This window comes from Megascapheus bottae, chromosome 17 (assembly GCF_031878675.1).
Source record: "Megascapheus bottae isolate mThoBot1 chromosome 17, mThoBot2.hap1, whole genome shotgun sequence".
In the NCBI taxonomy this organism is placed as follows: Eukaryota; Metazoa; Chordata; class Mammalia; order Rodentia; family Geomyidae; genus Megascapheus; species Megascapheus bottae.
Window position 1 is genome coordinate 26,669,473 of NC_143525.1, and position 11,879 is coordinate 26,681,351.

The window sequence follows — 11,879 nt, forward strand, 5'->3', positions numbered from 1 at the left end:
AAAAAAAAAGTTCTAGTCTGGGCATTGTGGCACATACTTGTTATCCCACCATTCAGAAGGTAGAGGTAGTCTAAGGCCAGCCTGGGCTCTGTAACAAAAATCAGTTTCAAACAAAAAATAAATAAACAAGCATTTCTCAGAAATTTCCAGGAGGGTAAGTCTAGCCTTCACTACACATTGAGAATGCATGTCTCAAAAACTAATAGCAGGGGCCGGGAGTTTGGCCTAGTGGTTAAAGTGCTTGCCTAGCATGCATGAAGACCCGGGTTCGATTCCTCGGTACCACATATAGAAAAAAAAGCTGGAAATGGTGCTGAGGCTCAAGTGGTAGAGCTCTAGCCTTGAGAAAAGTCCAAGGACAGTGCTCAGGCCCTGAGCTCAAGCCCAGGACTGGCAAAAAAACAAACAAACAAACAAACAAAAACTAATAGCAGGGGGTTCAGGAGTTTGGCCTAGTGGTAGAGTGCTTGCCTAGCATGCACAAAGGCCCCATTAGATTCCTGGTTACTACATACATAGAAAAAGCCAGAAGGGGTGCTGTGGCTCAAGAGCTAGAGCTCTACCTTTGAGAAAACCCAAGGACAGTGCGCAGGCCCTGAGTTCAAGCCCCAGGACAGGCAAAAAAACAAAACAAAAAAACCTGACAGCAGGACTGGGAGTTTTGCCTAATGGTGAGAGTGCTTGCCATGCATGAAAACCTGGGTTCAGAAGTGGTGCTATGGTTCAAATGGTAGAGCACTAAGCCTTAAGAAGGCCCAAGGACAGTAAGTGCAATGTGTAGTGTGTGTGTGTGTGTGTGTGTGTGTGTGTGTTTGTCCGGGGGCTTGAACTCTAACTTAGGCCTGGGCACTGTTTCTGAGCTTCTTTGCTCAAGGCTAGTACTCTACCACTTGAGTCACAGCTTCACTTCTGTATTTCCCAGTGTTTGGTAGTTAGAGATAAGAATCTCAGGCCAAGGGCTGGGAGTGTAGCCTACTGGTAGAGTGCTCACCTAGCACGCACAAAACCCTGGGTTCAATTCCTCAGTACCACATACTCAGAAAAAGATGGAAGTGGTGCTGTGGCTCAAGTGGCAAAGCACTAGCTTTGAGTAAAACGTGTCCAAGGTCAGTGCCCAGGCCCTGAGTTCAAGCCCCAGGACCAGGGGAAGAATCTCCTGCCTAGGCTGGCTATGAACTATGATCCTCAGATCTTAACTACCTGTGTAGCTAGATGTGAGCCACTAGCACACAGCTGTGTGTGTGTGTGTATGTGTGTAAGTTAGAGTCCTACCTGGGGTCTGAGGGTTCATGCCTGTAAGCCTAGCTACTAAGGAAACTACATCATATGATGAAGGTTTGAAGCAACCTGGGCAAAAAAGTCCATGACTTTTCTGATGGCCAAGTGACCAACAAAGTAGATGTGGTTCAACTTGTATACAAGCCAGCCTAGAGTGGAAAAAGCAAAACACACAGACCTTGCCTAGCATACTTGAGGCCCTGACTGAAGATCTACTTTAAAAAAAGGAGAAAGAGGGCCGAGAGTGTGGCCTAGTGGTAGCGTGCTTGCCTAGCATGCATGAAGACCCGGGTTCAATTCCTTGGTACCACATACATAGAAAAAAGCCGGAAATGGTGCTGAGGCTCAAGTGGTAGAGCTCTAGCCTTGAGAAAGTCCAAGGACAGTGCTCAGGCCCTGAGCACAAGCCCAGGACTGGCAGAAAAAAAAAAAAAAGGAGAAAGAAAAGAAGCCAGGAATGTTAGTGCTTAGGACTATAATCCCAGCATTGAAGCTAAAGAGACAGACACAGAAATAGGTGTGTGTGTGTGTGTGTGTATCTGCCCACATGCACACACAAAGATGTGTGCATTATGCATACGAAACACTAGTATTACACTATACATCCAAGACTGGATGCAGTGGCTCTTGCCTATAATCCCAGCTACTTCAGAGGCAGGTATCTGGATTAGACTTCAAAGCCAGCTTGATGGCCAGGAGTTTGGCCTAGTGGTTAAAGTGCTTGCCTAGCATGCATGAAGGCCCGGGTTCAATTCCTCAGTACCACATACATAGAAAAAAAAGCCAGAAGTGGTGCTGAGACTCAAGTGGTAGAGCTCTAGCCTTGAGAAAGTCCAAGGACAGTGCTCAGGCCCTGAGCTCAAGCCCAAGACTGGCCAAAAAAAAAAAAGCCAGCTTGAACAGAAAAGTCAGTGAGACTTCATCTAAAAGGATCAACAAAACATAGGATTAGAAGCTGAGTTCAGTGGCTCACACCTGTAATTCTAGCTATTCAGGAGGCTGAGATCTGAGGATTAAGATTCAAAGCAGCCCAGGTACAAAATGACATGAGACTCTGATCTCCAATTAATCTCTAGAAAATGGGAAGTAGGGCTTGGCTCAAGGGTAGGGTGGTAGTCTTCAGCTGAAGAGCTCAGGGACAGCGCCCAGGCCCAGGCAGAGTTCAAGCCCCATGACTCTCTCCCCCTCCCCTCCCCCCCCTCCCCCCCTCCCCCCAGAAAAAAAACCTTAGAGCTAGAGATATCGTTCATAAGGAAGAGCACTAGCACAGCAAGGAAGCTGAGTGACCACAAGGCTCACTCAAAACTGAAAAGGAAAAAAAAAAAAAGGTATGTGCCTCCTAAGAGGCCCAAGATGGGTTTTCCAGGTAGGATTTAGGAGAATTGCTGGGTGCCTGTGCCTTATGCTTCTAGCTACTCAGGAGGATAAGATCTAAGGTCTGAAGTTCAAAGCAACCCTAGGCAGGAATGTCTGTGAAACTCTTATCTCCAATTAACCATCAAAAAGCTGGAAGTGGAGTTGTGGCTCATAGAATGCTATCCTTGAGTGAAAAAGATAAGGTCAATGCTCAGGCAGAGACTATAAAGCCCCAGAGTCCCACCAAAACAAAAATAAACATATCCCTCTTTGACGAAGTTAAAACTAGATTAACCCACAATGTACAAAACACCAAACTTTCTACAATGCTTTCTACAATGAGTTTAGCCGACAGGGAGTGGCAAAAGTGCTTGCCTAGTTGCACAAAGACCTGGGTTCGATTCCTGGGTACCACATACACATGAAAAGCCAGAAGTGGTGCTGTGGTTCAAGTGGTAGAGTGCTAGCCTTGGAGGGGGAAAAAAAAGCCTAAGGACAGTGCTTGGGCCTGAGTTCCTGCCCCAGGAGTGCCACCCCCCCCAAAAAAATGAGTTTAGTGCCAATAGGCTCCCATTTCTACTTGGAAGGCAAAGATGGAGAGGACTGAGGTTTAAGACTAGCCTAGGAAATGTTTGCCAAGACCCTCTCAAGAGAAAAAAGCAGGTAGAAAGTACAACCAGGTTCATGGTCTAGATTAACTAGTCTACACAAAAACTAAAACTCTAGGGGCTGGAAGTTTGGCCTAGTGGTAGAGTGCTTGCCTAGCATGCACGAAGACCCGGGTTTAATTCCTCAGTACCCCACATACATAGCAAAAAGCCAGAAGTGGTGCTGAGGCTCAAGTGGTAGAGCTCTAGCCTTGAGAAAGCCCAAGGACAGTGCTCAAGCCCTGAGCCCAAGCCCAGAACTGGCAAAAAAAACACACACACACACACACAAAAAAAAAACCTAAAACTCTAGTTCAAAAATAACCCAAGCAGTTGGACACGAGTGGCTCATGCCTGTAAGGTTCGAAGTCAGCCAGAAAATGAGAGTCTATGAGATATTTATCTACAATTAACCACCAATATCTGAAAGTGGAGCATAGAGTACTAATTAGTCTTGGGTGAAAGAGTTCAGATACAGCCCTGGGGCTTTGAGTTCAAAGCCCTGATCTGGTACCAATGGCTCACGTCTGTAACTCTAGCTACTCAGGAGGCTGAGATCTGAGGATCAGGATCCGAAACCAGCCTGGGCAGAAAAAAGTTCCTGAGACTCAATTCCTATTAGCCACCCAAAAACTGGAAATGGAGCTGTGGCTCTAAGTGGTACAATGAATGCTAGCCTAGAGAGAAAGAACTCAGAGTCAGCACCTAAACCCTGAGTTCAAGCCCCATGACCAACCAAACAAAAAACAATGACAAAAAGTACACAGAATTATCCAGTTGGATTAATTCACTTCTTACAGGTAAGAATTTTGTATAAATCTGATTTTGGTCCCAGGACAATGTAATATCTCTGGAAGAAGTATCAACAGTTTCCTTTCCGCCTTAACTCTGGATGGATGGCAACTTTAACAAAGAACATCAGAATAACAAATTAATAAATTCCCACCTCCCATGGAGCCCAAGCCTGGATTCATGCTAGTCAACCACTCTACCATTAAGCTGTAGCAAATTTCTTTTCACATAAATCTGTATTTAATCAAAAGCAATCTTGGGCCACGAGTTTGGCCTAGTGGTAGAGTGCTTGCCTACCATGCCTTAAGACCCAGGTTCATTTCCTCAGTACCATATACATAGAAAAAGCCATACGTGGTTCTGTGGCTCAAGTGGTAGAGCTCTGGCCTTGAGGAAAGCCCAAGGACAGTGTTCAGGCCCTGAGTTCAGTCCCCAGGATTGGCAAAAAAAAAAAAAAATCTTTATCTTATCACTACTTTTAAAGTACTTTCTGTGGTTCTACTCCAATGCTAAAGGCTTTACACATGCAAAATAGTAAGCACAAAACTTTAATGAATAACTGTCAATTTACATGACTAAAAAAATAAGTTAAGCCTTCTAGCTGAGATCTGAAGATCAAGGTTCAAAGCCAGCCTGAGCAGGAAAGTCCAAGAGATGCTCATCTCCAATTAACCACAAGAAAACAGGAAGTGGTGCTATGACTCAAGTGCTAGAGCACTAACCTTAAGCTGAAGAGCTCAGGAACAGTGCTTAGGCCCAGAATTCAAGCCCCACACCCAACGAAGAAGAAGAAAGAAGAAGAAGACGATGACGACGACAAAGACAAAGAAGAGGAAGAGGAAAAAGATGAAGAAGTAGTTCTTAAATCATTAAAAAAAAAAAAAAAAAAGGCAAGCCGGGCCGGGCATGGTGGCTCATTCCTGTAATCCTAGCTACTCGGGAGGCTGAGATCTGAGGATCAAGGTTCAAAACCAGCCCACTCACAAAAAGGACCTGAGACTTTGATCTCCAATTAACCTCTAGAAAATGGGAAGTAGAGCTTGGCTCAAGGGTAGTGCAGTACCCTTGAGCCGAAGAGCTCAGGGACAGCATCCAAGCCAAGTTCAAACCCCATGACCCACCCCCCCCCAAAAAAAGGAAAAAAGAAAGAAAGAAAAAGAAAAGGGCATATTTTATCATATAACCCAATACCCAAATGGTTCAGTGTCTGTATTTCGTTTTGGCCACTAAGATAGCAGGTGACCTTAGGAAAAGAAATGTTAAGAGTTTTTGTTTTATCGTCCATAAGTATACTAATCTACCTCAAAAAATAATGAGAGAACAAATAAAAATGGATAAGCTTGATATTAACAAGGCTTTACAGGAATGTTTAATGACAATGTTAAATGGTAACACTTTATAGACAATACCACTCTAAAAGTATCCTTGACAAATGCAGCTACATGTTTCGACCAAACACCACTATCCTTATCCTTTAAAAACAATAAATCAGGGCCAGGAGTTTGGCCTAGTGGTTAAAGTGCTTGCCTAGCATGCATGAAGACCCAGGTTCAATTCCTTGGTATCACATATAGAAAAAAGCCGGAAGTGGTGCTGAGGCTCAAGTGGTAGAGCTTTAGCCTTGAGAAAGTCCAAGGACAGTGCTCAGGCCCTGAGCACAGGACTGGCAAAAAAACCCAAAAAAACAATAAATCAAAGTAAGCTTTCATGAGGCCTGAATCCAATGAGTATAAAGTATAAATATCAATTAAAATCTGTCTGAATACCATATTAAGGATAAAAATTACATATCTAGCATAAGTTAAAGTTTCATTTAAATGACTGTGCCAAGTATCACACCAAACCAGCAGTAATGCCAGAATACAAAAAGCCTTCACTATAATTAACTATATTAAGTTTACATAATACAACATCTTCATGAAGTAAAAATTTCTCAAAATAATCATCAACAACTAGAATTCATTCTACAGCTAAGATCTTCAGGATAGTATAATAATGTCAGCATTTGTATTGTAGACCATTAGTTTTATTTTAAATAAAGCAATCTGTCAAGAGGTAGTTGTGTGGCTTTTTTTGTTTCACAAAAGAACAATGTCAAAAGTTAGCCATCATGGGTTGGGAGTTTGGCCTACTGGTAGAGTGCTTGCCTACCATGTGTGAAGACCTGGGTTCGATTCCCTGGCACCACAAACAGGAAAAAACTGGAAGTGGTGCTGTGGCTCAAGGGTAGAGCTCTAACCTTGACAGAAGTCCAAGGACAGTGCTCAGGCCCTGAGTTCATGCTCCACAACTGGCAAAAAAAAAAAAAAAAAAAGTTACCCATCATTGTTAAATATTTTCATAACAAAGAAAGCTCCATTTACAAAATCTGTCTGGGGTCCAGCATGGATGGATGGCTTATGCCTGTGGTCCAAGCTACTCAGGTAACTGAAATCAAAGGATCAGGGAAAGCAGGTTGAGACTCTTATCTCCAATTAACCACCCCCAAAACTGGAAGTAGAGTTGTGGTGGTTCAAGTGTTATCCTCAAGCTAAAATAAAACAAAACAAAAAACTCAAAGACAGTGTCAAAGTCATGAGTTCAAAGGCCCAGGAACAAACAACAAACACACATATACCATAATCTCATAGGCTCCATCCACCCTACTACTTCCATCAAAAGACAATCTCTCTTTTAGATAATACCACAAGCTAGATCCACTTAAAACCAAGTGAGCCTCAAGTTCCTTTGGCAAAAGTATGCATGACTCACTGCTTTAGAACTTAATGGAAAGAATTGGAAAATATATTGTAATAGTTTGCCTTGGGCTTGTTTATTAAGACAGCTCTATCTTAATACTGATTTCTAATTTTCAGCTTATTTATTAAGGTGACAAATTTTGAATATGAGCCACATGTAAACAAAAGGTCTTACTTTTCCCTGGATATTCATATACGCAAACAGATTATAACCGAAGGAACTAATTATTTTCTTTAATATAGACAATTCAAGAAGATGCTCTAAATTAAAAAGGCAAACACTGTGAGATACTAATTCTTTCCTTCCTTAAACCATCTTCAAATCTCTTCCACACCAGAAATACTTTATCTGGAAAATTACACAATTTAAAAATAGATTTCAAAACGCTATTGCTAGTAAGAAATGAAATTCATTCCAGTCACAGTAGGAGTTTATAAATATGAGATTGTAAAAAATTATAGTGGGGGGCCAGGAGCGTGGCCTAGTGGTAGAGTGCTCATTTATCATGCACAAAACCCTGGGTTCCATTCCCTGCTACCACATATATAGAAATAGCCAAGGGCCGGGAATTTGGACTAGTGGTTAAAGTGCTTGCCTAGCATGCATGAAGACCCGGGTTCGATTCCTCGGTACCACATACATAGAAAAAAGCCGGAAGTGGTGCTGAGGCTCAAGTGGTAGAGCTCTAGCCTTGAGAAAGTCCAAGGACAGTGCTCAGGCCCTGAGCTCAAACCCAGGACTGGCAAAAAAAAAAAAAAAAAGAAATAGCCGAAAGTGATGCTGTGGCTCAAGTGGTAGAGCACTAACCTTGAGAAAGCCCAAAGACAGTGCTCAGGCCTTGAGTTTAAGTCCCAGGACTGGCAAAATAAATAAATAAATAAAATAAAGTAGCTGATCTCAAAATTCAGCAAAAGACTGTCATGGGGCTAGGAGTATGGCCTAGTGGCAGAGTGCTTGTCTAGAATGCACAAAGACCCGGGTTCCATTCCTCAGTACCATATACATAGAAAAAGCTGGAAGTGGTGCTGGGCTTAAGTGGCAGACCTCTAGCCTTGAGAAAGGCCAAAAACAGTACGCAGGCCGAGTTTAAGCCCCAGGATTAGCAAAAAGGAAAACAAACAAACAAATAAATAAATAAAATAAAAATGTTTTAAAAGCCCAAGGACAGTGCTCAGGCCCTGAGTTCAAGCCCCAGGACTGGCAAAAAATAAGAAAAGATTCTGTCATATTTTGTCATATATGCCAGAAACATGCCCACACATACATTGGTCTCTTACTCAGACCAAATTACCCTAAGCTCCTAGTCACTAAAAAGTCACCACTCAGTATGCTGCTTTTGTAACTATGAACAGTAAGGATGGGATATGTCAAACACATGATATAGCAAATTAATATTCCCAACTGACTCATTCCTTCCTATTTTAACCTTTAACTTTCTAATAATATTAAAGACAAAATGTAAAATTATAAATTGACAAACACTTGTAAGGCTATTCAAAGTCACATTTACTACACAATTTTAAAACTCTTTTAAAAATGATTGCCGGCAGTTTGGCCTAGCGATAGAGCACTTGCCTAGCATGTACCAAGACTGGGGTTCAATTCCTCAGTACCACATACATAGAAAAAGCTGGAAATGGTGCTGTGGCTCAAGTGGTAGAGCTCTAGCCTTGAGAAAACCCAGAACAGTGCTCAAGCCCTAAGTTCAAGCCCCAGGACTGGCGCAAAAAAAAAAAAAAGCTTGCTCAAATTAAAGGACCTTCCCTACCTTGAGATAATGTTTCAGAAAAAAAGGTCCCTTTTGAGGTCTTTAACACTAAGTAATCTTTAATGCAAATCACCTTGTCCTTTATTTTCTCATCTTTGATGCTTATTAAAAATAAAAAACATTACTATTTCAGTGTGAACTAAAGTAAAACATCTGTTGTATTCTTACTAGATTTTTTAAATAGTGTACTATTTCTTGTCTATTATTGCTGACATTTATTAATTTACACTTATTAGACCAGAACAACCAAAGACATTAACAAGAATTTAAATTTGTGTATAGGTAGTTTACATATATATGCACACACAAAAATAGACAATAAGTGCCTGTCTGCTTTAATCCCAATTACTCAATGCCCATATTGCAGGGGGGGGGGGAGGGAAGGTAGAAAACATAAGACATGAGACATTAAGATTTACTACAGAGAAATGTTTTTGTTTTGGCTCTAATTAGTATGAAATAACATTGCAAAATACAAGGGAGAGAAAATGCTATGAAAGGGCAATCTAGCATTTCACGGCTTCTGCTCCCTAACTCCACCCAATCTTCTCAGCTCAATGGCTGTTCTCGGAATCCACAAATATTAGCCCATTTTTTAAAAAGGTGGTGTGGGAGGATGTACCCAAATACGGCTTGCTCCATTAAATCAAACATATGCAGAAATGTTATATGAAAAACCGGTTCCTTTCTGATTTAAATACATACCAGTTTCAAATTTGTTTTAGGAAATAACCTCTGAACAATCCAAACAATGATCATTTATAATAGAACAAGAAAGAATAAAATACCCCCAAATACAGATTACATTTGTTTTAATAAAAACTGCAACTGGCAACTGCCAATTATTTTCCAAAAGTATGTCCGGAAAGACACCCACTAGAGATTAAAAGCTAGTTTATGCCTCAAAACCAAATCTGAATGTTTTAAGAGTTTTTTAATACACATACATCGTATCCAAATAGGCATTCTCAAAGTAGGAAATATTCCTGATTAAGGGGTTGATTCCTGCAGTAGTAATCAAGTTCTGCTCAAGGGGGTGAGATAGGGGAGATATTTAAGCAAACACTATGGTGGTAAAAGGGGATGACAATATTACTAGTATGAAAGGCCCATGGTCCTCTCCACCCTAGCCTCAAAAAGAAATTCACACAAAACAACCCACCTCCAACAAAAATGGAACTGCTAAAAACGGCTCATTTTCTTTTTTGTTTTGCCTTTAAAGCGTTATGACTCTTCAGGATTGTGTGTTTAGAAGTTGGGATTACAGTAATGTCTTTATTTTCTCCCGATTACTCCTGAAGGAAAGGGGGAGGGGAATCTTGGCATGACATCGCCCATTGAGAAGAGACCACAAATCTGGTGCTTCTCTTCAAAAGCACCATTTCTTAACCAAAGGGCTGACATGAATTAGACCCACATCCCAACGTCAAAGGAGAATCTCCTGCCCTCCTCCCAAAGAGTTTCTTGCTAAGTCACTGAAGAAAGGCAGAATAACAAATAAAGCCAGGCACCTAGCGATTTCCTATTCCAGACACTGAAAATCGCCTCCTCCTCTCGGCTGTGGTGTTTGTTCGGACTGAGAAGAATCAAAAGGCAATGTCTCACCTGGGAGGCTAAAGGGTCAATGGAGACAAGCACTGCGTTTCCCCAAAAAGAGTGGAGAGATGAGATTAGGTGAACAGGGGGGCGCCTCGAAGCTCAGGGTGAACAACGTCCAAAGACAACTCCCGTCCCAGGAGCCAGTGGCAGGAAGAAAAACCCTGCCCGGCATGCTGGATGGATGCTGCAGATCGGGGGGGTCGGGCCGCCCCGTCCGCTCAGGAAGCTACACTGGGGAGGACGCGGAGGGGGGGCACCCCGGTCAGGTCAACCTCATCCTAAGGCCAGGTGGGAGACGGAACGCCCGGAAGGCCGTGAGGGTGCTGGAGCCCGGGCCCCGAGCCGACACCGCGGAAGGGTGGGGACTGCGGAGCTCGCCTCTGCGGCCCCGGAGGAGGGCGCCGAGCCCTTTCCCCAAGATCACGGCGCGACCTGGTCTCCACGCCCTTCCCACCCAGGAATACTTTTCCTGCTAAGTCACGGCGGGAGGAGGGCGATCCCGCGTGAGGGGTGGGGAAGGAAGGCCGCGGGTGGAGCTGCGGCGGCTCCGGCACCGCGGATCCCCGGCCGGAGGACGCCAGCGAGGGCAGCGCCCTCCCCGGCCGGGCCCCCCTCCTCCGTGCCACTCACTCAACGGCCGTCGCGGCCGCCATTTTGAGAGCGAGGAGAGGAGAAGAAGAAGAAGGAGGAGGAGGAGGAGGCGGCGGCGGCAGCGGCAGGGGGAGGGGAGGATGGGAGGGAGGGGACCCGGCGCGGCCACATCGTCAGGCCGCCGGGCCGGGCCCCCAGCCACCCGAACGCGGCCGAGCACACAGAGGGGAGGAAGGGCGCGGACCGCGTCGTCTTACCGGAGCGCTGCACCGCCGCCTCCGCAGGGCCTCTTCCGTCCTTCACTCCCATCCACCGGCGGGGGAGGGGGAGGGAGAGGGAAGGGAGGATGGAGGGAGGGAGGGAAAGAGGGAGGGGGAGGATGGCGCGCTGGGCCCGGGCCCGGGGAGGGGGAGGGGAGGGCAGCGGGCGGGCTCTTCGGCCGTTCCGGGGCTCGAGCCCTCGCCCGGCGCTCGCGGTGATCCTCGCTCGCGCCCGAGCGCTCTCCTCCTGCTCTCTCTCTCTCGCTCTCGCTCTCGCTGCCTAGGCCCCGGGGGCGCTGCTCCTCCGCCCGCTCACTAGCTACGTTCGGCCGCCGGACTCCGCCGCCGCCCCGCCGCTCCAGCTCCGTCTGTCACAGGAGCTGCCCCAACGCCCTGACGTCACCGCGCCGCGGCCGCCGCCGCCGCCGCCGCCGCCGCTGCCGCCGCCGCCGCCGCCGCCGCCGCCGCCCCAGACCCGCCAGGAAGAGGGAAAGAGGCGGCGAGGAGGGGCTGCTGCGCATGCGCGGGGGCAGGGCCCCCAGCTTGGAGTCGCCCTGCCTTCCGCCTAGCGGGGCCCGGCGGCCAGGGCGACTGAGGTGGGTGGACGGCCGAGCCCGCCCGCCCGCCCGCGGGAGTGCGTGTGTGCGTGTGTGCGTGCGCGCTAGGCGCGGCTTCTCACGCCGCTGTCACCTTGACCGGAGCCTGGTTTCTCCTGCACCGTCGTCTGGCTCGTGGGCCCTCACGCGCTCGGGCTCCACCGAGCGCCCCGCCCTGCTCTCCCTGCGCTCTTCCGGCTTTCCCGGCCGACGGCCCAGGCCCCGGTAGGACCACCGCCGCTGCTCCGGCCCG

General features: G+C 46.1%; 1 protein-coding gene across 1 annotated transcript in view; it reads right to left on the minus strand.

The window, feature by feature from the left end:
- Nucleotides 1–11,391, minus strand: part of Pafah1b1 (platelet activating factor acetylhydrolase 1b regulatory subunit 1) — a 53,748-nt gene extending 42,357 nt beyond the window's left edge. Inside the window, exon 1 of the mRNA XM_090350410.1 lies at nt 11,028–11,391. The gene's annotated coding sequence lies outside the window, so the exon portion shown is untranslated. The remainder of the gene's footprint in view (nt 1–11,027) is intronic.
- Between the last annotated feature and the right edge of the window lie 488 nt (nt 11,392–11,879).